This window comes from Haliotis rubra, unplaced genomic scaffold (assembly GCF_003918875.1).
Source record: "Haliotis rubra isolate DU_JTF1 unplaced genomic scaffold, ASM391887v1 Scf1308, whole genome shotgun sequence".
NCBI classification, from domain to species: Eukaryota; Metazoa; Mollusca; class Gastropoda; order Lepetellida; family Haliotidae; genus Haliotis; species Haliotis rubra.
Genome location: NW_025765235.1, coordinates 168,897 through 193,530, shown reverse-complemented (window position 1 = coordinate 193,530; position 24,634 = coordinate 168,897). Strand labels below are relative to the sequence as shown.

The 24,634-nt window shown below is 42.8% G+C and overlaps 2 long non-coding RNA genes across 3 annotated transcripts in view; one reads left to right on the top strand and one right to left on the bottom strand.

Annotated features, from left to right (window-relative positions):
• LOC124267374 overlaps positions 1 to 19,112 on the top strand; it is a 24,075-nt gene extending 4,963 nt beyond the window's left edge. For both annotated transcript variants that reach the window (XR_006896012.1, XR_006896013.1), the window contains exon 4: positions 18,981 to 19,112. This is a non-coding gene — a long non-coding RNA (uncharacterized LOC124267374). The remainder of the gene's footprint in view (positions 1 to 18,980) is intronic.
• LOC124267377 lies at positions 16,760 to 24,499 on the bottom strand. The gene is made up of 4 exons (XR_006896016.1): positions 24,421 to 24,499; positions 22,264 to 22,270; positions 17,230 to 17,236; positions 16,760 to 16,770 (listed from the first exon to the last, which is right to left on the bottom strand). It is a non-coding gene; the product is annotated as an uncharacterized LOC124267377 (long non-coding RNA).
• Positions 24,500 to 24,634: the final 135 nt, after the last annotated feature.

Here is a 24,634-nt window from a genome sequence, read left to right as displayed (position 1 = left end):
GATACCAGACCCCCATAAGGTGACCCATGTAGATACCCCTAGGTGACACACCCTCCCCACAGATGACAGACCCCCATAAGGTGACCCATGTAGATTGACCCAGGTGACACACCCTCCCCAGATGACAGACCCCCATAAGGTGACCCTTGTAGATACCCCCAGGTGACACACCCTCCCCAGATGACAGACCCCCATAAGGTGACCCATGTAGATACCCAGCAGGGTGACACACCGTCCCCCAGATGACAGATCCCCAGGTGAACAGTCCCATGAGATACCAGACCACCATAAGGTGACCCATGTAGATACCACGCAGGTGACACACCGTCCCCCTAGATGACAGATCCCCCAGGTGAAGACAGTCCCGCCAGATACCAGACCACCATAAGGTGACCCATGTAGATACCCCCAGGTGGCACACACCTCCCCAGATGACAAATCCCTATGTAACACAGTTTCCACAGATGACAGATCCCCACGTGCCACACGTCCCCCCAGATGACAGACCCCCATAAGGTGACCCATGTAGATACCCCTAGGTGACACACCCTCCCCCAGATGACAGACCCCCATAAGGTGACCCATGTAGATTGACCCAGGTGACACACCCTCCCCCAGATGACAGACCCCCATAAGGTGACCCATGTAGATACCCGCAGGTGACACACCCTCCCCAGATGACAGACCCCCATAAGGTGACCCATGTAGATACCCCTAGGTGACACACCCTCCCCCAGATGACAGACCCCCATAAGGTGACCCATGTAGATACCCGCAGGTGACACACCGTCCCCAGATGACAGACCCCCATAAGGTGACCCATGTAGATACCCCTAGGTGACACACCCTCCCCCAGATGACAGACCCCCATAAGGTGACCCATGTAGATTGACCCAGGTGACACACCCTCCCCAGATGACAGACCCCCATAAGGTGACCCTTGTAGATACCCCCAGGTGACACACCCTCCCCCAGATGACAGACCCCCATAAGGGTGACCCATGTAGATACCTTGAGGTGACACACCGTCCCCCCCAGATGACAGATCCCCCAGGTGAACAGTCCCGCCAGATACCAGACCACCATAAGGTGACCCATGTAGATACCCCCAGGTGGCACACCCTCCCCCAGATGACAGATCCCTATGTAACACAGTTTCCACAGATGACAAGATCCCCCAGGTGACACACCCTCCCCCAGATGACAGACCCCCATGAGTGACCCCATGTAGATTGACCCAGGTGACACACCCTCCCCCAGATGACAGACCCCCATAAGGTGACCCATGTAGATACCCCCAGGTGACACACCCTCCCCAGATGACAGATCCCCTATGTAGCACAGTTTCCACAGATGACAGATCCCCCACGTGCCCATGTATCCCACCTCCCCAGATGACAGACCCCCATAAGGTGACCCATGTAGATACCCCTAGGTGACACACACCCTCCCCCAGATACCAGACCACCATAAGGTGACCCATGTAGATTGACCCAGGTGACACACCCTCCCCCAGATGACAGATCCCCATGTAACACAGTTTCCACAGATGACAGATCCCCCATGCCCACACCCTCCCCCCAGATGACAGACCCCATAAGGTGACCCATGTAGATATCCCTAGGTGACACACCCTCCCCAGATGACAGACCCCATAAGGTGACCCATGTAGATTGACCCAGGTGACACACCCTCCCCCAGATGACAGACCCCCATAAGGTGACCCATGTAGATACCTCCAGGTGACACACCCTCCCCCAGATGGCAGACCCCCATAAGGTGACCATTACGATCCCCACTGTAAAAGCCTCCAAGATCGATACTAATTTGCATACACCTGTCCTAAGTGAGACACTGAATGATGCACAGTAAAAACATTTGTTTTGTGTTGTATTTTTTATGCAATGACTGGAGTCTTGAACTCTAACACATGGCACCGTTTTGAAAGTTGGCACGATTTGACACCAATTTGGTCGGTAAGTTGAAGAAGTAAGTAGATGAAGAGAGTGTATTTCTTGTAACATGTGTTATATTTGGGATTACACTTTCTTAGTAAAGTACAAATTCTAGTACTTTTTGAGTTGAGCCCCTTCCGGGATTCGAACTCACACCCTCAGAGTCAGGCACCCAATCGCCAGCACACAAAGTCAGCCGCCTAACCCACTCAGCTACCGCGACTTCCACAAAAATGGAAGTCGGACAACTGGTAGTCTAGACTGCGGGCTTTGTGTACCCCTCTGAGAAGTGTTAATTGGCACTGCTCCCACGGCTGAAAGCTATGACTACACAATGCCATTTAGAAAGTGGTCAAATGTAACATGTGTTAGATTTGGGATTGCACTTTCTTAGTAAAGTACATATTCTAGTACTTTTTGAGTTGAGCCCCATCAATGGCATTGTGTAGTCATAGTGTATTTCTTGTAATTTAATCTACTCTGCTTCTGGTTTGTGACACTCTAAGAATGGTCAAGTGTTACTGTATTTATAGATTTGGCTAACAGAGTGTCTCAAGTATGATTTGTAGAGCTTCAGATTTGTGACAATCTCTTGGAATGGCTAACGTAAAGGAGACTCTGTATAGTCACCAGATAGATACTAACATGGGTAGATTACAGGGTGTCTTCAGGGTGGTTTGTGTATCTTCAGTAAAGAGGTTTTTTTCTGGAAATAGCTGAGTGGTCAAATAGACTGTGTATAGTCACCAGATAGATACTAACATGGGTAGATTACAGGGTGTCTTCAGGGTGGTTTGTGTATCTTCAGTATAGAGACTTTTCTGGAAATAGTCAAGTGGTGGTCAAATAGACAGTGTAAAGTCACCCGATGGATACTAACATGGGTAGATTACAGGGTGTCTTCAGGGTGGTTTGTGTATCTTCAGTATAGAGGGTTTTTTTGGAAATGGTCAAGTGGTGGTCAAATAGACTGTGTACAGTCACCCGATGGATACTAACATGGGTAGATTACAGGGTGTCATCAGGGTGGTTTGTTTATCTTCAGTTTAGAGGTTTAGAGACTTTTCTGGAAATAGTCAAGTGGTGGTCAAATAGACTGTGTAAAGTCACCAGACAGATGACAGATGCATGCATAGGTAGATTACAGGGTGTCTTCTGGGTGGTTTGTGTATCTCCAGTATAGAGGCTTTTTTGGGAAATGGTCAAGTGGTGGTCAAATAGACAGTGTAAAGTCACCAGACAGATGCACGCATGGGTAGATTACAGGGTGTCTTCAGGGTGGTTTGTGTATCTCCAGTATAGAGACTTTTCTGGAAATAGTCAAGTGGTGGTCAAATAGACTGTGTATAGTCACCAGATAGATACTAACATGGGTAGATTACAGGGTGTCTTCAGGGTGGTTTGTGTATCTTCAGTAAAGAGGTTTTTTCTGGAAATAGCTGAGTAGTCAAATAGACTGTGTATAGTCACCAGATAGATACTAACATGGGTAGATTACAGGGTGTCTTCAGGGTGGTTTGTGTATCTTCAGTATAGAGACTTTTCTGGAAATAGTCAAGTGGTGGTCAAATAGACAGTGTAAAGTCACCCGATGGATACTAACATGGGTAGATTACAGGGTTGTCTTCAGGGTGGTTTGTGTAACTTCAGTATAGAGGTTTTTTCTGGAAATAGCTGAGGTGGTCAAATAGACTGTGTATAGTCACCAGATAGATACTAACATGGGTAGATTACAGGGTGTCTTCAGGGTGGTTTGTGTATCTTCAGTAAAGGTTTTCTGGAAATAGCTGAGTGGTCAAATAGACTGTGTATAGTCACCAGATAGATACTAACATGGGTAGATTACAGGGTGTCTTCAGGGTGGTTTTGTATCTTCAGTATAGAGACTTTTCTGGAAATAGTCAAGTGGTGGTCAAATAGACTGTGTACAGTCACCCGATGGATACTAACATGGGTACATTACATGGTGTCATCAGGGTGGTTTGTTTATCTTCAGTTTAGAGGTTTAGAGACTTTTCTGGAAATAGTCAAGTGGTGGTCAAATAGACTGTGTAAAGTCACCAGACAGATGACAGATGCACGCATAGGTAGATTACAGGGTGTCTTCAGGGTGGTTTGTGTATCTCCAGTATAGAGACTTTTCTGGAAATAGTCAAGTGGTGGTCAAATAGACTGTGTATAGTCACCAGATAGATACTAACATGGGTAGATTACAGGGTGTCTTCAGGGTGGTTTGTGTATCTTCAGTATAGAGACTTTTCTGGAAATAGTCAAGTGGTGGTCAAATAGACTGTGTATAGTCACCAGATAGATACTAACATGGGTAGATTACAGGTTGTCATCAGGGTTGGTTTGTGTATCTTCAGTATAGAGCCTTTCTGGAAATAGTCAAGTGGTGGTCAAATAGACTGTGTATAGTCACCAGATAGATGCATGCATGGGTAGATTACAGGGTGTCTTCAGGATGGTTTGTGTGTATCTCCAGTATATAGGTTTTTCTGGAAATGGTCAAGTGGTGGTCAAATAGACTGTGTATAGTCACCAGATAGATACAAACATGGGTAGATTACAGGGTGTCTTCAGGGTGGTTTGTGTATCTTCAGTATAGGGGCTTTTTGGAAATGGTCAAGTGTTGGTCAAATAGACAGTGTACAGTCACCAGATAGATACAAACATGGGTAGATTACAGGTTGTCATCAGGGTGGTTTGTGTATCTTCAGTATAGAGACTTTTCTGGAAATAGTCAAGTGGTGGTCAAATAGACTGTGTATAGTCACCAGATAGATACTAACATGGGTAGATTACAGGGTGTCAACAGGGTGGTTTGTGTATCTCAGTATAGGGACTTTTCTGGAAATAGTCAAATGGTGGTCAAATAGACTGTGTATAGTCACCAGGTAGATACAAACATTGGCAGATTACAGGTTGTCATCAGGGTGGTTTGTGTATCTTCTGTATAGAGACTTTTCTGGAAATAGTCAAGTGGTGGGCAAATAGACTGTGTAAAGTCACCAGATAGATACTAACATTGGTAGATTACAGGGTGTCATCAGGGTGGTTTGTGTATCTTCAGTATAGAGGCTTTTGGAAATAGTCAAGTGGTGGTCAAATAGACTGTGTAAAAGTCACCAGATAGATACTAACATGGGTGAGATTACAGGTTGTCTTCAGGGGTGGTTTGTGCATTTTCAGTATAGAGGCTTTTTGGGAAATGGTCAAGTCATGGTCAAATAGACTGTGTACAGTCACCCGATAGATACTAACATGGGTTGATTACAGGGTGTCTTCAGGGTGGTTTGTGTATCTTCAGTATAGAAGTTTTCTGGAAATAGTCAAGTGGTGGTCAAATAGACAGTGTACAGTCACCCGATGGATACTAACATGGGTAGATTACAGGGTGTCTTCAGGGTGGTTTGTGCATCTTCAGTATAGAGGTTTTTTTTCTGGAAATGGTCAAGCGGTGGTCAAATAGACTGTACAGTCACCCGATGGATACTAACATGGGTAGATTACAGGGTGTCTTCAGGGTGGTTTGTGTATCTTCAGTATAGAGACTTTTCTGGAAATAGTCAAGTGGTGGTCAAATAGACAGTGTAAAGTCACCAGACAGATGCACGCATGGGTAGATTACAGGGTGTCTTCAGGGTGGTTTGTGTATCTCCAGTATAGAGGCTTTTTTTGGAAATGGTCAAGTGGTGGTCAAATAGACTGTGTACAGTCACCCGATGGATACTAACATGGGTAGATTACAGGGTGTCATCAGGGTGGTTTGTGTATCTTCAGTATAGAGGTTTTTCTGGAAATGGTCAAGTGGTGGTCAAATAGACAGTGTACAGTCACTCGATGGATACTAACATGGGTAGATTACAGGGTGTCTTCAGGGGTTGTTTGTGCATCTTCAGTATAGAGTTTTTTCTGGAAATGGTCAAGTGGTGGTCAAATAGACTGGTAGATAGAGGGGTATTCTCTGGAAGTCATCAAATAGTTACAGTTATTGAGAATTTAAGATTGTAATTTATTTCTATTTTTCACTCATTACTCACATATTAAATGTGAATATTAGCAGAACATAACCCCAGATCAAAGACAGGTGAACAGTTAGTATTTTGTCAAGTACCCATGGGCAGCAATGCAGGCTTCAATGCGGTGGGGCATACTACTGATCAAAGAAGTTAGAAAGTCGTGGTCCATGCTGTCCCAATATCGGACCACCTCTTCTTTCATTTCAGCAATATTTGTGAGATTCTTGTTATTGACACTTTCCTTCATAAGTCCCCAAATATTTTCTATTGTATTTAGGTCAGGGGTATAAGCTTGGCCAATCTAATAATGTCAAATTTTTAGTCGAAACCAGGCCTGTGAATGCTTTGAACGATGTTTTGGGTCGTTGTCCTGCTGGAAAATCCCAAAATTTCCATAGAACACGTGAGCAGATGGCAGTAAATGTCTCTCGAAAATATCTGTGTACCGCTCACTGTTCATATTCCCCTTCAAATACAAAGAAGGGCGTTGCCCTAACACAGATATGCCACCCACATGTTAAATTTCGGACTGTACTTTGGGCGTCATACAAAGGTTTTTCAGTTTGTTTTGGTCCAGAATTTCAGTGTATTAGAAACAGCCACACAGAACTTTCATCTGAGAAAATCACATTATCCCAGTTAAAAATTTCTATGCTGTAAGCACCAGTTCAACCTTGGCTCCTTTTGTTCAGGTTTCATGATCGGTGATGGAATTCCTCAACTTTTCTGCCAACCCATTGCATGCAGCTCAGTTCTAATTGTCTCCTTACAAACAGCCACAGTTCCTCTATCAATCATATCCAGCCTTAAGTTTTTCTAAACTCCTTCGTTTGTTTTTTAGAAACAAGAATACCAAGCCGCCACATGTCACTGACGTTCCATTTCTGGGCCTACCTGCGCCTCCTGGTGCTCAATGACATATCTATTTGCAATATTTTTTCCAAAGCACGATAAACAGTGGAGAAAGGCCAGATGCCTGTTCTACTTGAAATCACTTTAGCTGCTCTGATGTCCCTTGTTATAATACTCTAAAATCAACTTCCTCTTCTCTAAATCATCCATACTGAGGATCACTGAAAATGTCGTCTGCTAGCAAGAGTAAACAAAGGGGATAACTCTTCAGAAACTAATGAAAAAGTTAACGGGTTGTCTCTTAGATGAAACCAAGCACTGATAGCTGGTCAAGGTTGTTTATGCTAGAAATCCAATTAAACATATTCCTAAAATTCTCAATAATTTCTGGTCATACTATTGACTGTTTATAGAGGCCAGATACTTCTAGCTTGGGTAGATTTAGATTACAGGGTGTCTTGAGGGTGGTTTGTGTATCTTCAGGTTAAAGGTATTCTCTGGAAGTCATCAAGTAGTGACATTGACTGTTTATAGAGGCCAGATACTTCTAGTTTGGGTAGATTTAGATTACAGGGTGTCTTGAGGGTGGTTTGTGTATCTTCAGGTTAAAGGTGTTTTCTGGGTAGTCATCAAGTAGTGACAATGACTGTTTAGACATAGAGGCCAGATACATGATAGCTTGGGTAGATTTAGTTTACAGAGTGTGTTCAGGGGGTGGTTTGTGTAGATTGATAGAGGGAGATTTAGATTACAGGGTGTCTCATCAGGGTGGTTTGTGTAGCTTCAGGTTAAAGGTGTTCTCCACTGGAAGTCATCAAGTAGACTGTATAAGAGGCCAGATACATGCTAGCTTGGGTACATTTAGATTACAGGGTGTCTTCAGGGTGGTTTGTGTAGCTTCAGGTTAAAGGTATTCTCTGGAAGTGTTGGTCAAAATAGACTGTATGTATACAGGCCAGATAGATCGTAGCTTGGGTAGATTTGGATAACTGGAGTGTTGTGAGGGTGGGTTGCACACTTTCAGGTTAAAGGTATTCTCTGGAAGTGTTGGTCAAATAGACTGTATGTATACAGGCCAGATAGATCGTAGCTTGGGTAGATTTGGATAACTGGGTGTTGTGAGGGTGGGTTGCACACTTTCAGGTTAAAGGTATTCTCTGGAAGTGTTGGTCAAATAGACTGTATACAGGCCAGATAGATTGTAGCTTGGGTAGATTTGGATAACTGGGTGTTGTGAGGGTGGGTTGCACACTTTCAGGTTAAAGGTATTCTCTGGAAGTGTTAGTCAAATAGACTATATACAGGCCAGATAGATTGTAGCTTACAGTCTTCAGGGTGGTTTAGTGTAGGTAGATTTGGATAACTGGGTGTGTGTGAGGGTGGGTTGCACACTTTCAGGTTAAAGGTATTCTCTGGAAGTGTTGGTCAAATAGACTGTATACAGGCCAGATAGATCGAAGCTTGGGTAGATTTGGATAACTGGGTGTTGTGAGGGTGGGTTGCACACTTTCAGGTTAAAGGTATTCTCTGGAAGTGTTGGTCAAATAGACTATATACAGGCCAGATAGATTGTAGCTTGGGTAGATTTGGATAACTGGGTGTTGTGAGGGTGGGTTGCACACTTTCAGGTTAAAGGTATTCTCTGGAAGTGTTGGTCAAATAGACTGAATGTATACAGGCCAGATAGATCGTAGCTTGGGTAGATTTGGATAACTGGGTGTTGTGAGTGGTGGTGTTGCACACTTTCAGGTTAAAGGTATTCTCTGGAAGTGTTGGTAGTCAAATAGACTGTATACAGAGGCCAGATAGATTGTAGCTTGGGTAGATTTGGATTACTGGGTGTTGTGAGGGTGGGTTGTGTACACTTTCAGGTTAAAGGTATTCTCTGGAAGTGTTGGTCAAATAGACTGTATACAGGCCAGATAGATTGTAGCTTGGGTAGATTTGGATAACTGGGTGTTGTGAGGGTGGGTTGTACACTTTCAGGTTAAAGGTTTTCTCTGGAAATGATGGTCAAATAGACTGTATACAGGCCAGATAGATTGTAGCTTGGGTAGATTTGGATAACTGGGTGTTGTGAGGGTTGGGTTGCAGGTTAAAGGTTTCTCTGGAAGTCATCAAGTGGTCAGATTTAGACTGTATACAGGCCAGATATATTCTAGCGTGGGTAGATGTCTTCTTCAGGGTGGTTTGTATAGTTTCAGGTTAAAGGTATTCTCTGGAAGTCATCAAGTAGACTCTATAACGGCCAGATACATGCTAGCTTGGGTAGATGTAAATTACAGGGTGTCTTCAGGGTGGTTTGTGTAGCTTCAGGTTAAAGGTATTCTCTGGAAGTCATCAAGTAGTCACATAGAGGCCAGATACATGCTAGCTTGGGTAGATTTAGACTGCTGACTATCCATCTTAACATGGGTTGGTGGCAGTCTCTTGGCATGGTCAAGTGGTCAGATAGACCAGATCAGTTAGGAGATCTGGAGAAGGTCAAGTGGTCAAATAGACTGTTTATAGTGACCAGTAGTGGTGTTCCGATTAATTGAAATAATCGAAGATTGGTCGCAGTGACCAAACGACCAAGTAATCGATCACATTTTCTCATAATCGAACACAAAGGATTTTGGAACTACTGTCTTAGTCTTTGAAACACTTGACTATGTAACATATCTTCGAAGTTGTCAGGGCCTGAAAACCTGTTTAATTCTTCGAAAACTCACTTCACTAAGTGAAATATATATCATGACTGAATATTTCTTGAAGACTCCGGGAAGTTTATGTTCATGACTGACTGACTGAGTTTAGTTTTCACTTTTAGCAATATTCCAGCAACATCATGATATATATTACTCATCACTTTAAAGTAGCAAGTTGCATCATGTTATACATATCTACAATAACAACCTGGATAGGAAAATCAGAAAAATGACGCTAACCAATTTATTTCGATGATCGTTCGTTGGTAATGAAGCAATCATCAATTGTGTGATTCCAACCAATTCCCAACACTAGTGACCAGATACATCATAGCATGGGTAGATTTAGGGTGGCTTTTAAAGCTTCAGGATAAATGTTTTCTCTGGAAGTGGTCAAGTAGCAAATAGCTTGTATTGAGTTTTTTATTACAGGGTGGATGGATGTTGAGTACAATATTTCTTAAGGGTGGTTGGTATAGCTTTGGGTTCAAGGTTTTCTCTTAAAGTATAGTGACAAGGTATGACATAGCCAGGGTGTACTTAGATCACAGGGTGTCTTCAGGGTTGTTTGTGTAGATCCAGTAGAGTATAGTGACAAGGTATGACATAGCCAGGGTGTACTTAGATCACAGGGTGTCTTCAGGGTTGTTTGTGTAGATCCAGTAGAGTATAGTGACAAGGTATGACATAGCAAGGGTATACTTAGATCACAGGGTGTCTTCAGGGTTGTTTGTGTAGATCCAGTAGAGTATAGTCACAAGGTATGACATAGCCAGGGTGTTCTTAGATCACAGGGTGTCTTCACACTTGTTTGTGTAGATCCAGTAGAGTATTGTGACAAGGTATGACATAGCTAGGGTGACAGGTACTACTTAGATCACAGGGTGTCTTCAGGGTTGTTTGTGTAGATCCAGTAGAGTATAGTGACAAGGTATGACATAGCCAGGGTGTACTTAGATCACAGGGTGTCTTCAGGGTTGTTTGTGTAGATCCAGTAGAGTATAGTGACAAGGTATGACATAGCATGGGTGTACTTAGATCACAGGGTGTCTTCACACTTTTTTGTGTAGATCCAGTAGAGTATAGTGACAAGGTATGACATAGCCAGGGTATACTTAGATCACAGGGTGTCTTCAGGGTTGTTTGTGTAGATCCAGTAGAGTATAGTGACAAGGTATGACATAGCCAGGGTATACTTAGATCACAGGGTGTCTTCAGGGTTGTTTGTGTAGATTCAGTAGAGTATAGTGACAAGGTATGACATAGCCAGGGTGTACTTAGATCATAGGGTGTCTTCAGGGTTGTTTGTGTAGATTCAGTAGAGTATAGTGACAAGGTATGACATAGCCAGGGTGTACTTAGATCTGCAGGTGTCTTCAGGGTTGTTTGTGTAGATCAGTAGAGTATACTGACAAGGTATGATATAGCATTGGTGTACTTAGATCACAGGGTGTCTTCAGGGTTGTTTGTGTAGATCCAGTAGAGTATAGTGACAAGGTATGACATAGCATGGGTGTACTTAGATCACAGGGTGTCTTCAGGGTTGTTTTGTGTAGATCCAGTAGAGTATAGTGACAAGGTATGATATAGCATGGGTGTACTTAGATCACAGGGTGTCTTCAGGGTTGTTTGTGTAGATCCAAGTCAATATGTTTCTCTTGAACTGGTCAAGTGGTCATAACATACTGAGTATAGTGACCATTTACGTCATGAACTGGTCAAGTGGTCAAAATATACTGACCACTTGACCATTCTAATTTAAGGATTTAGACTACACTGGTCAGTGTTGGACACCAGCCATCCCTGTACTGTAAATGGTCAGTCTTAAAGAGATTGAGAGTACACTGGTCAGTGTTGGACTGTTGGTCTTAGAGATATGTACTTCCGGTGCTGACTAAATTGTACTTCCAGTTCTTACAGTTTGTACTTTCAGTTCTTAAAGATTGTACTTCACGGTATTTACAGATTGTACTTTTAGGTACTGACAAATTGCATTTCAGGTGTTCTACAAACTGTAGTTCCGCTTCTGACAAACTGTACTTCGGAAAATACAAATTGTCCTTCTGGTGCCGACAAATTCTACTTCGGTGCTGACAAATTCTACTAATGGGACAGACAAATTCTACTTCCGGTGCTGACAAATTCTACTTCCGGTATTGCCTTCGGGTGCTGACAAGTTCCACTTTCGGTGCCGACAAATACTACTTCCGTTGCTGAAAATTGGTACTTCCGGTTCTGACAAATTCAACTTCCGGTGCTGACAAATTGTACTTCCGGTACTGACAAATTCCACTTCCGGTACTAACAAATTCTACTTCCGGTGCTGACAAATTCTTCTTCCGGTTCTGAAAATGTACTACCGGTACTGAACAAATTCAACTTCCGGTACTGACAAATTCTACTTCCGGTACTGACAAATTCTACTTCCGGTGCTGACAAATTCTACTTCCGGTGCTGAAAATTCTACTTCCGGTGCTGACAAATTCTACTTCCGGTACTGACAAATTCTACTTCCGGTGCTGACAGATTCTACTTCCGGTGCTGACAAATTCCACTTCCGGTTCTGAAAATGCACTTCCGGTACTGACAAATTTTACTTCCGGTACTGACAGATTCTACTTCCGGTACTGACAAATTCTACTTCCGGTACTGACAAATTCTACTTCCGGTTCTGAAAATGCACTTCCGGTGCTGACAAATTCCACTTCCGGTGCTGACAGATTCTACTTCCGGTACTGACAAATTCTACTTCCGGTGCTGAAAATTCTACTTCCGGTGCTGACAAATTCTACTTCCGGTACTGACAAATTCTACTTCCGGTGCTGACAAATTCTACTTCCGGTGCTGACAAATTCCACTTCCGGTTCTGAAAATGCATTTCCGGTACTGACAGGTTCCACTTCGGTACTGACAAATTCTACTTCCGGTGCTGACAGATTCTACTTCCGGTGCTGACAAATTCTACTTCCGGTGCTGACAAATTCTACTTCCGGTGCTGAAAATTCTACTTCCGGTGCTGAAAATTCTACTTCCGGTACTGACAAATTCTACTTCCGGTGCTGACAGATTCTACTTCCGGTACTGACAAATTCTACTTCCGGTGCTGACAAATTCTACTTCCGGTGCTGACAAATTCTACTTCCGGTGCTGACAGATTCTACTTCCGGTGCTGACAAATTCTACTTCCGGTGCTGACAAATTCTACTTCCGGTGCTGAAAATTCACTTCCGGTACTGACAAATTCTACTTCCGGTACTGACAGATTCTACTTCCGGTACTGACAAATTCTACTTCCGGTACTGATAAATTCTACTTCCGGTGCTGAAAATGCACTTCCGGTACTGACAAATTCTACTTCCGGTACTGACAAATTCTACTTCCGGTGCTGAAAATTCTACTTCCGGTACTGACAAATTCCACTTCCGGTGCTGACAGATTCTACTTCCGGTGCTGACAAATTCTACTTCCGGTACTGACAAATTCTACTTCCGGTGCTGACAAATTCTACTTCCGGTGCTGACAAATTCTACTTCCGGTGCTGACAGATTCTACTTCCGGTACTGAAAATTCACTTCCGGTACTGACAAATTCTACTTCCGGTGCTGACAAATTCTACTTCCGGTGCTGACAAATTCTACTTCCGGTGCTGACAAATTCTACTTCCGGTGCTGACAGATTCTACTTCCGGTGCTGACAAATTCTACTTCCGGTGCTGACAAATTCCACTTCCGGTTCTGAAAATGCACTTCCGGTACTGACAAATTCTACTTCCGGTACTGACAGATTCTACTTCCGATACTGACGAATTCTACTTCCGGTGCTGACAAATTCCACTTCCGGTTCTGAAAATGCACTTCCGGTGCTGACAAATTCTACTTCCGGTGCTGAAAAATTGTACTTCCGGTACTGACAAATTCCACTTCCGGTGCTGACAGATTCTACTTCCGGTACTGACAAATTCTACTTCCGGTACTGACAAATTCTACTTCCGGTGCTGAAAAATGGTACTTCCGGTTCTGAAAATGTACTTCCGGTACTGACAAATTCCACTTCCGGTACTGACAAAGTCTACTTCCGGTACTGACAAATTCTACATCCGGTGCTGAAACATTGTTTTTCGGTATTGACAAATTTCACTTCAGGTACTGTCAAATTCTACTTCGGTGTTGACAATTTGTACTTCGGTGCTGACAAATGCTACTTCCGTGTTAAATGTGGGCAGGGGCGATCTGGCCTGTACATCCGGTACTGACAGCCTGTATATCCAGTACCTACAGCCTGTACATCCGTGTACCTACAGCCTGTACATCCGGTACCTACAGCCTGTATATCAAGTACCTGACAGCCTGTATATCTGGTACTGACAGCCTGTACATCCGAGTACTTACAGTCTGTACATCCGGTACTGACAGTCTGTACATCTGGTACTGACAGCCTGTCTGCCGCATCCGGTACCTACAGCCTGTACATATTTCAAAGGCCTAAATCATTGGAGATGAACATATCCCAAGCATTCTACTAGCAGACGACACAACATTACCAGTCCTCAGCCAAAGCGGACTACAGGCCATGCTGACCACTTTGCAATCAAATGCGGCTATTAAATGGCCCCTTCATTACAATGCAGATAAAAGCTGCGTGATTATATTCAAAGGCGGTCATTCGGTTGACAAAACCTTGTGTTTAGACTTGGTGAAAGTGTTCTTCCGACGGTAGAGTAACACCATATATGCTGGATCCTCTTATAAGTAATAAACAACAAGCCGAACAGACAAGAACGTTCCTGTACAAAAACTGCTATATTCCCTCAAAGGACGTCGGCAAGGCTGGTTTTATAAGTCCCATAGGATGTGTCAAGATTTGGCGTAGAGTTATACTTCCTTGTGCATTCTATGCCTGTGAATTATGGACAAACATCACGGAAACAGAATATAGCATCATGGAAGCGAGTTCAGCGGTTATTTGCTCGTAATTGCTCAAAACTTCCATAAACGGTCATCAACTTCAGCAACTGTTCAAAGCTTGGGTCTCTGGTCAATGCATGGAACCATCGACAGACTCAAACTCATGCTGTTAGGCAGGCTATGTCGGCGCTTGATACTGGAAGCACCCCACAAAGAGGTACTCCTGTATAGAATAGGACAGTTTATTACTGATAACACGTGTGATGTCTGGTTAACCCATGATCTTCTGAAAATTGTTCTAAAAGTACGATCTCTGGTTGCATGTAGGTGAATTTATGAAGACTGGTAACTTTCCGTGCAAGAAACTGGAATGGAGTAGAACTATAAATAGAAAAGTAGACGAGGCAGAATATTATAACTGGCAAATTACACTCCTCAGACACCAGAAATGAGCCGTTATGCCAACATTCACAGTGCTCTAGCCCACATAGACTGTGGGAATGTGAACTGTACCCAATCTCAACCAGACCTATGTACAGTCTAGTTAAACTTGGTGTATTACCTGTTGTAGGTGGGATGTGCCTACTCTGTGACACCGAGTGTGATGATATGGTCAAACACCAGCTCTTATACTGCTGCAGTTTATTCTCTAAGCGTAATGCACTTAGTGAACGTTTGTTTGACAATATGACCATTGAAAGTTATATACAATTCGAGGATTGTGATGACAGTGAACTCAAGATTACCACCCTCCTAGGTGGAATCACACCACTCATTGAAAACATGTCACTGAATGAGTGGGCTGTATTTTATTGACATTACAGCAAAAAGCATCAGCTCCTGGAACCTCAAAGCCCTACTGTATCTATAAAGCTGAGATTATGTCAGAGGCTATGGCAGAGACCATGTTTGAACTGACAGCCTGTACATCCGGTACTGACAGCCTGTACATCCGGTACTGACAGCCTGTACATCTGGTACTGACAGCCTGTACATCCGGTACTGACAGCCTGTACATCCGGTACTGACAGCCTGTACATCCAGTACCTACAGCCTGTACATCCAGTACTGACAGCCTGTACATCCGGTACTGACAGCCTGTACATCCGGTACTGACAGCCTGTACATCCGGTACTGACAGCCTGTACATCCGGTACTGACAGCCTGTACATCCGGTACTGACAGCCTGTACATCCGGTACTGACAGCCTGTACATCCGGTACTGACAGCCTGTACATCCGGTACTGACAGTCTGTACATCCGGTACTGACAGCCTGTACATCCGGTACTGACAGTCTGTACATCCGGTACTGACAGCCTGTACATCCAGTACTGACAGCCTGTACATCCTGTACTGACAGCCTGTACATCCGTGGTACAGCCTGACAGCCTGTACATCCGGTACTGACAGCCTGTACAGCCAGCCTGTACATCTGGTACTGACAGCCTGTACATCTGGTACTGACAGCCTGTACATCCGGTACTGACAGTCTGTACATCATGGTACTGACAGTCTGTACATCTGGTACTGACAGTCTGTACATCTGGTACTGACAGCCTGTACATCCGGTCCGGTACTGACAGCCTGTACATCCGGTACTGACAGTCTGTACATCTGGTACTGACAGCCTGTACATCTGGTACTGACAGTCTGTACATCCGGTACTGACAGCCTGTACATCTGGTACTGACAGCCTGTACATCCGGTACTGACAGCCTGTACATCCGGTACTGACAGTCTGTACATCCGGTACTGACAGCCTGTACATCCGGTACTGACAGCCTGTACATCTGATACTGACAGTCTGTACATCTGGTACTGACTCATCTACTGACAGTCTGTACCTCTGATACTGACTGTCTGTACATCTGGTACTGACAGCCTGTACATCCGGTACTGACAGTCTGTACATCTGGTACTGACAGTCTGTACATCCGGTACTTACAGTCTACATGACCCGTACATACTGTACAGCTCGTAACGTGTGTATGTTCTGACTCCAAACAACAATGAAATACATAATGAAAAGGTTGAGTGTCAAGAATTTGCCTGCCTGAAGCAGTTAGAAAGTAGGTAAGATCACTACAGTAATTCTTACAAGAAGACAACCTTAAAACAAGCTGCTTGTGAGCATCCGAGTATTTAGATCTGTCAAACAGTCAGCTGTGCAAGTAATAGTATACCCAATACAAGCAAACACGTTTCCAAGAAACACTAGGTTCTTTAATTGTCAAACACAGCTTATAATTTGACACATCAAGTAAAATTAATACACAGCTTAGATTGTAAAATTGTAAATATTTTTTACCATATGAAAGAAGATGTCAGGAAAAACTCTAAATATGCCTTCTATGATGACCTCGTTGTGTGCATGCGTACTTGTATTTTCCTTTATTTCATTTTATTGAATAGATAGTAAAATGAACTACACCACAAACGGAATTGCCAACAGACAAGAGTATATTTTAAGGGTAAAATGGTTGCATATACAGTCAAATCCCGATGAGTCAGATCGCTGGGGACCAAGTAATAAATTCGACTTATCGATGTATTCGAGACATAGGTATGTCTATGAGGGTAGAAAAAAGATGATCCAGTCCTAATTCCTCCGCCTAAGCATTTGTTTATCTAATGATTTCCATATCACTAATCATGCTAATAGGGGCACCTTATCAGTTCCAGTCTGATTAGCACAGACAGTGATTTCCGTAAAATCCACTAATCTGCCTTTTGAACTCACGGTGACCCGTCAATGGTAAAAGGTGTGACCCGCGCTGGTTTGTTAATTAGATCAGTTTGCTACACCAATCAACTTTTCATTGACTGACCTCGGCTTATGTATACAAGATTGCTATTGTTTGAATCTCATGGGACCAAATTGCCTTATCGATCGAGGTCATCGTATTGTATTAATGAGACGAATTCGTGTAACCGGTATTCAAATGATGACAAACTATAACAGGGAATGGTCGGGACAGACAGTTACTTCGAGTTATGCATAATATTCGAGACATCGGCATTCGACTCATCGGGATTTGACTGCAGTTATTATCTTTTAATTTTACACCTTTTTTCTTCACGGTTAGTTGCTCTTGTGTTACTCCGAGTGTAAGTTTCATGGATGTTAATTTAGGAACAATAATTTACAGAGACCAAGTAGTTAGACATGACACACACGCCAACTGTTATCTCTCTCCGAGATGAAAACAATCTCTCAGCTGAACAACTGCCGCCAGAACTGTTGTGTTCGCGGCGTGACGTCATATCTGGCGATGATGACGTCAACACACTGTCCCCGGTCTCGGCACCCAGTTGCTGCTCACACAAGAAAAGGGTCTTGTTTACAAACATCGGCTGGGAACAGCTGGACGTCTGTCAGACCTGCGACCTTGGCGGCGTGACGTCATATCTGGCGATACTGACGTCATGGCTGTGTCCTTACCTTGGGCTGTGTACTTGCTAATCTGGGCCCCGTCTCGCATATCGCAAAGGGAGCCGGGAACCAGCTAATGTACTTGCACCCAGTTGTTGACACAAGGCTATCCAGTGACTTGTTTACAAACATCAGCTGCGAACGGATTTTGGCTGAAACAGTCATGTACGGCCCTTTTCCATACCCAAATCAATTCTCAAAGTATTCCTCTAATTATTATATTCATGTGTCCTTATTTCCCAGAAAGATACCCTGAATGCATCAACAACACATAGTTAATTGAACTACGCACACATCAATTATTATTTACGAGGTCATGTGACCGTCGCCATATGTCTCTCCCCGGCTGTGTCTAAGATAAATTGATTGGCGTTTCAAATTTTAATAATTACATCCAGTCAACAACAAATTTAATCGATCAATTCATTCATTGGTTGTATCAATATTTCAAAGTGATAGTTTGCTTGCGTATTTGTTGTCTCCGATTCAACAACGGTTAACATAAAGAAGTCTGTCAGTGTAAATGATAGTATTCAGTTGTAGACCAGACAATCCATACCACGTGTTATATACGATGACAATTACCATGATATATGTGTTTAAAATTTGCTTTGCAAGTAATACTGCATGACACAAACACCCTACAAATGACACAATACACTTTCCAAGAAACAGACTAAGACTTTCAACCTTCTTACAATCCTTCCATCTTGCAGATTTCCGGATACGTTTATTAATTATTACTGTGACCATCTCAAATATGTCCACATCACACCACGTCATCGGTCCATCGGTGGCCATGTACAGTCGGCAAGTCGACAGAGGTCAATACGTGTAGCTGGCGGCTTGCTCGCGGTGCACCAGCTTGTTTGTTGTAACAATGTTCCATAAAGTTATGCAACGCTGTTACATATTTATTTTCGCAAACAGGAAACGTTATTTACGGCGAAATCCAGTTCTGGATATGAGAGTATATCTTTAGCAAATCTAACACCTATCTTTACCAGAAAGAAATAAACAATTCAGATGTTCGAAATAGAGGTTTGCTGTAGCCTACAGTTTTAACATTATGTAACAGCCAGATTACATACATTTGTTATCATTGGACTTTGTTTGTTTTCAGAGAGGGATGCTGACGAAAGAGAAAATATTGCCAGAGCTCGGGTAATGCTTCTCGATTCGTCAGACTTGAGTGAACAGCCGCATCCGTGTGTGTATTTAAAGATGAAAAGAATAAAATACATTCTTAACTCTGTACAAGATTTTGTTCATTGTGGAGGACTGTGTGATATTCTGTGTTTGCTTTGTAAGACCACATACAGCAATATTCTATATGACTGGTCTGTGGCAGTCCAGTTAATTGTTGACATGTTGAGCAATTGGGATAACATGAATGGCCTGCATCAACCATGTCAGCGAGCCTGACCACACCATCCGTTAGTCGTCTGTTACGACTTGTTTGCTGAAAAACAATTGAAGGTGAGGTGAAATCGAGTTTAACGTCGTGCTTGAGAATATTTCGCTCATATGACGACGTGCATGCGTGTGTATGTGTATATGCGGCTGCTTTTGTACTAGCCCAGACTTAAGCTGGTCTTATAGTGCTAGCCCACTGAGATACCATGCCGCAGTGAAGCATGAATACCCCACTCAGACACATTATACTGACTCCGAGCCGACCAGTCCTTGTTGTACCCATTATGCCGAGCGCCAGGCGAGGGACCAACAAGCACCATATATTTTAACGTCTGTTGGTATGACGCGGTCGGGGATCGAACCCGCGACCTTCCGCTCTCTGGGCGGACGCTCTAACCACTACACCACGGACGCGGTCGAAAACAATTGAAACTCGGATCTTCACAGGTAGCCTATAGACCAGCTTATAGGATTATGGTTACAAGTTCTATCCGCTAAGGTGCAGTGCCTTGCCACCTGTGGGCCATTGAAGATGAGCTCAACATGCCATGCTATCTCTTGTGGTCCTGGAGGTGACCTTTGGAGAACATAGAATGTTTCTTCAGTTTCCAAATCGGAACTGTTCTAACATACTGACACCATGCAAAAAATACAAAGTGTAGTACGTACAATACTTTTATTTGCCGCCATGCGCAGCATATGCACTCGGAATCAGGCGAATCGGAACTACAAGGGTTAAATATTATGGACTCCACCGCCGTTTAGGGTAGCGTACCCGGCACTGTTCTGTGTTCTGACTTCGGACTTCGGCTAGTATAATATCTGGGGTATATATCTGGGGTACTTGTACCCACAACGACTCCTTCAGCTCAAACTATCATTCAGTAGTATTTCTGTTCGGGTGTGAGCACAACTGAATTGGTGAATGGCGGTTGGCAGTGTTGAGTATATTAGTGTCTGAAATTATAACATTTCACCCACATTTTCGTTTTCAGTTACGCAGACCTTCAGGGGCATGTCAGTACCTTGCCATAACAACTGGGTACAAATATACAGTGGTGAGTTTAGAGTATAGAGGCTATGTCGTCATCACCGCCAGCTATATGACGTCACAACGCCAGCTATGACGTCACGCCTCGACGACGTGTCAGCTGTATCACCTTGCAGCGTGTCAGCTGTATCAAGAAAGACGTTTATCCTTGAGTAATGTCGTGCTTTCAAGTTTACACAGATTCCCGAACGTTGGTTGGTTGAGAGAGCGGTCATGTGATCTAAATTTCAAGGTTCATTACTCTTGAACCCCTCTAATCGTTCATACTTGTGTAAACACCGTTCCTTACGTGTGTGAACGTTTTTCGCTTCGGTTTCAAGGACCCCAATAATTGGTGATACCAATTTCGCGAACGAACCTGTTTCAAGTCACCCCAAGTTTGGCAATGTCACTACCAAACCGGATTGCCGAACATTGTTCCTTTTCACAGGAGTTTAAATGTCTCGCAGTTTGCAGGTTCATCCGGCGGTTTTCTGCCCCGAGGTCTGTTTTAACAACTGCTCAATAAATTTCACAATAAACAATCACAAATAAATAGAATACAACAAGATCTTCTGTTTCCTATTCGCCACGCCGCACAACTTCGAAGTCGGTCAGTGTATTATTACGCGGTCAAACAAGGTATTTACAAGTGAAAGGTACAATGCCAGTTTATTAAAATGGTATTGTTATTGCTTCCTGATATTTGTTTCTGTTTGATACTGTTATTGATTATACTTATTAAAAGCAGTTTCAAACCCTCATAACGAATTTGTTGTTATATTTTAAAGATCGAATACTTCTGGAGAACTATTTCTTCAAGGGTTGGGATACATGTGTAAAAGAAAAATCGCTGTGTATACAAACATCGCTGCAATACGTACGTTCTGGAACCGAATGGCATTACAACATTTTGGCTATGGTATTAAAACACACTTCAAAACAAATGATCATCCACACAGTGGGTGGAAAACGTATGTGTATACTTCAAATTGGTGAAATTAGTGCAGAATTGAATGTCAGTTTGTGTGTTTGAAGTGAAGGTGAACGATGTCAAGACGTTGTTCAAACTCGCGCGTGAACTCGCTCGTAAAGCTCCTCGCTCGTTCACACGAGTTTGAAGACACCGCTTTGACATCGTTCATTTTTCAGTGCAAAACAATAAACTGACATTCAATTCTAAGTACTGTCCGGCGCCGCTTTTGTACTTTGTGAAGCTTTGTAATTACATCCTCAATATTTCTACTGTCAATATTTTGACATAATTTAATTCTTCTGGTTTACGGATTTTGATGTTGAATTATGTCGTCTTTGTGGCCAGAACAAAAATATTGTACAGATAACGATGTATCCGTTCGGAAAAACATCTGTTGCTGTTATTGCTAAAGCATCCTTTTTTACCCTTTGTTGGTAAAAACCGTTGTCATTCTTGATATTTTCTGGGCCATGGGTGGCGGTGACACGCATATGAGGACGGTGTACATGGTGTGTATCTACAGCCGCGTCGGCATTTTAGTCCATATAGGAGCTTCAGGCTTCCAGCAGTAATGACGCCGGATTCACAATTTATCACGGCCTCAGTCTCAGTGTTGTGTCTACTGAACGTCTACAGGTTCCGATTATGACAAAAACACAGAAGAAAATACTTGAAACAGGTAACTATTAACCTCATTCAAATGAACAGGTAGGCAAAGATCGTATTGGAATCAAAAAGGAAAACTCCACAAGCATTTTGATGTTGGAGAAAGTCTTAAGTGGATGTTTTTAAGAACAATGATATTCAGTTGCACGTTTATCTACCTTTGGTCAGTTTGTGTCGGTACTATCGTATTTCGGAGCAATTTTATTGTTAGATTAAAGATCCCTGGTAGCGTTTTTTCCCTCTCTCCCTCCCTCTCTCTCTCTCTCTCTCTCTCTCTCTCTCTCTCTCTCTCACCTCTCTCTCTCATGCTCATCTCACGCATCTCCTCTCTCGTCTCTCGTCTTCTTTCTCTCTCTGATGCTCTCTCTGATTCTCTCTCTTCTCTCTCTGATTGCTCTCTCTCCTCTTGTCCTCCTCTCACTCTCTTGTGCTCTCTCTGCTCACTCCTCCTCTCTCTCTCACCACTCATCTCTCTCTTTCTCTGATGTTATCTCTATGTATGCTCTCTCTCACACTCTCTCTCTCATCTGTCTCTCCCTCATACTCACTCTCTCTCTTTCTCCTGATTGCTCTCTTATGCTCACTCTCTCACTCTCTCTGTTATGGACTCTCTCACACCTCTTATGCTCTCTCTCTTGCTCACTCCTCCATACTCTCCTCACACATTCTCCTCACATTCCCTGTCTGTCTCCTCATCTCCTCATCTCTCCTCATGTCTCACACTCTCTTATGCTCTCTCTCACATCTCTTATGCATCTCTCTCCTCTCACACATACTCCCAAGTGAAGGGAGCGCACTTTTCCCGCACGTGCAAAGAAGGGAGCACACTTTTTCCCGTCGTGCAAGAAATGCATCCAATGAACATGAATCGTCAACATTGTAAGCTCTAAAACACGGTCATTATTTCATCAAGGAATACGTCACATTGTCCAATATAGTCATACTCCTTTACTAATTAGTGTAAAATAGATACAACATCTCCAATACTAAGGCTGCTTCCTTTTCCATTAACGTTTGAATCGTCCCACCGTGAACTCATCTCGAGGTCAAAGGCAATTAATCGCACGACTATGATGAGGATGCTTTCCATCCCATGTGCACTGTTGGCCGTCGTACCTAGCACGTCATGTATCAGATACCATAATGTTTTTTAATTACACAAATTACGGTTACAAAAAATACTCAAAGTGCCTAAAAAGGCCTAATGTTTGTTAGTTTTTAACAGTTCAGTTATTATCACCACTGACCATGTGAAATAAGTAATTCCATCATTAATAACCCCCTCGCCCCCTAAAGGAATATACATGCCAGTTATCCACCCCTTAGTAAGTACTGCCGATCTGCAATTTGTACAGAACATGGGCTGCAATAGGAAAGTGTTGCAAATCTTTTACACCCAAATCAGCGAATCGTAAAAACGATGGCCTTACCCACAATCGATAAATGATACTGACAATATTAATAATTTGGCACCAAAGTATATTTTTATCTTTCGAAAAGTTGACATATTCTGTCTTCAAACAAATGACGAGAAGTCGATGGAACAATCGTCCGTAATTTAAAAGTTACTAATAAAATATATTTATCATTTATTCTTGTAAGAAGAATCTTAAAACGTATTTTTGCGTGTGTTTCTGTGCGTGAATATGATTCCCAGTGAATGGTTGTTTGTTTGTTAGTATTAGATTCTACTTATAGCTTCATCTGTGAAACAAAACAGGAATTAGACGAGATATGGCGCAGCTGTGCGGTAATGCCCGACACCGCTCTACCTGTTATAGCGGTATATACTCTGTGAATCAATTTAAGCAACTTCACATTGACTTGTACTGGTGCTATGCACTCGAATGCATTTTGAAATAGAAAAGATTTTGAATAAATGTAATAGTTGCTTTTGTCGGCACCAGTTTACAAGACAACAATTATGTTATGAATCTTTTTGCAGATTCATTTCTTACTCTGGTCTCCACTGAATGAATATAATGTTTATACAAAAATACCCAGCCACAGAGTACTTTTGAATTACCAAGTGCGGGAGGAATGGTTAATATTTTAAGAGACAGACGAACGTCTTAAAAAGTTGACAAGGATTCTGCACAGGTTAACTGAAATTGCCACTGTTTGCCGTCTCAGCACCAAGGCCCGTAAGCTGGGCCCCGTCTCGCATATCGCAATTTATTACCCACGTGGTCAACGTATGGGTAGTTGCATACTAATACGAATTATACGAAACTCGTGACCTTCCCATGTTATCTGACCTCGCTTTCGCTCGGTCAGATACCATAGGAAGGACACTCGTTTCGTCTAATTCGTATGTAATGAGACCTCGTGTAGTATTCTCTATATACGAGCCGGTACAGGCCAAAGAGACGATGGCTGAGAAGGCCTACGAAAAGCCAATATTGACAATGTTATGTCATTTTCCATTGGTTGCTATTTTAGGACGGCCGCCCTTCATCGGAAGACGTCCAAAACACATTTTGTATCGTTTTCAAAAATCGGTCATGCAGGCGCTTGAAATACCTTTGAAAATATATATTGTTCTTATTTTCTGGAAACTATTTTTTCAAAATTCTTACTTTCTGTTTTTGTACATAGTTGATATCAATATTCACGAAAAATAATAGTAAACGTATATATTCGTTTTATTTGCGTGATAGGACCGTCGCTTTTTCAATGCACACCCTAA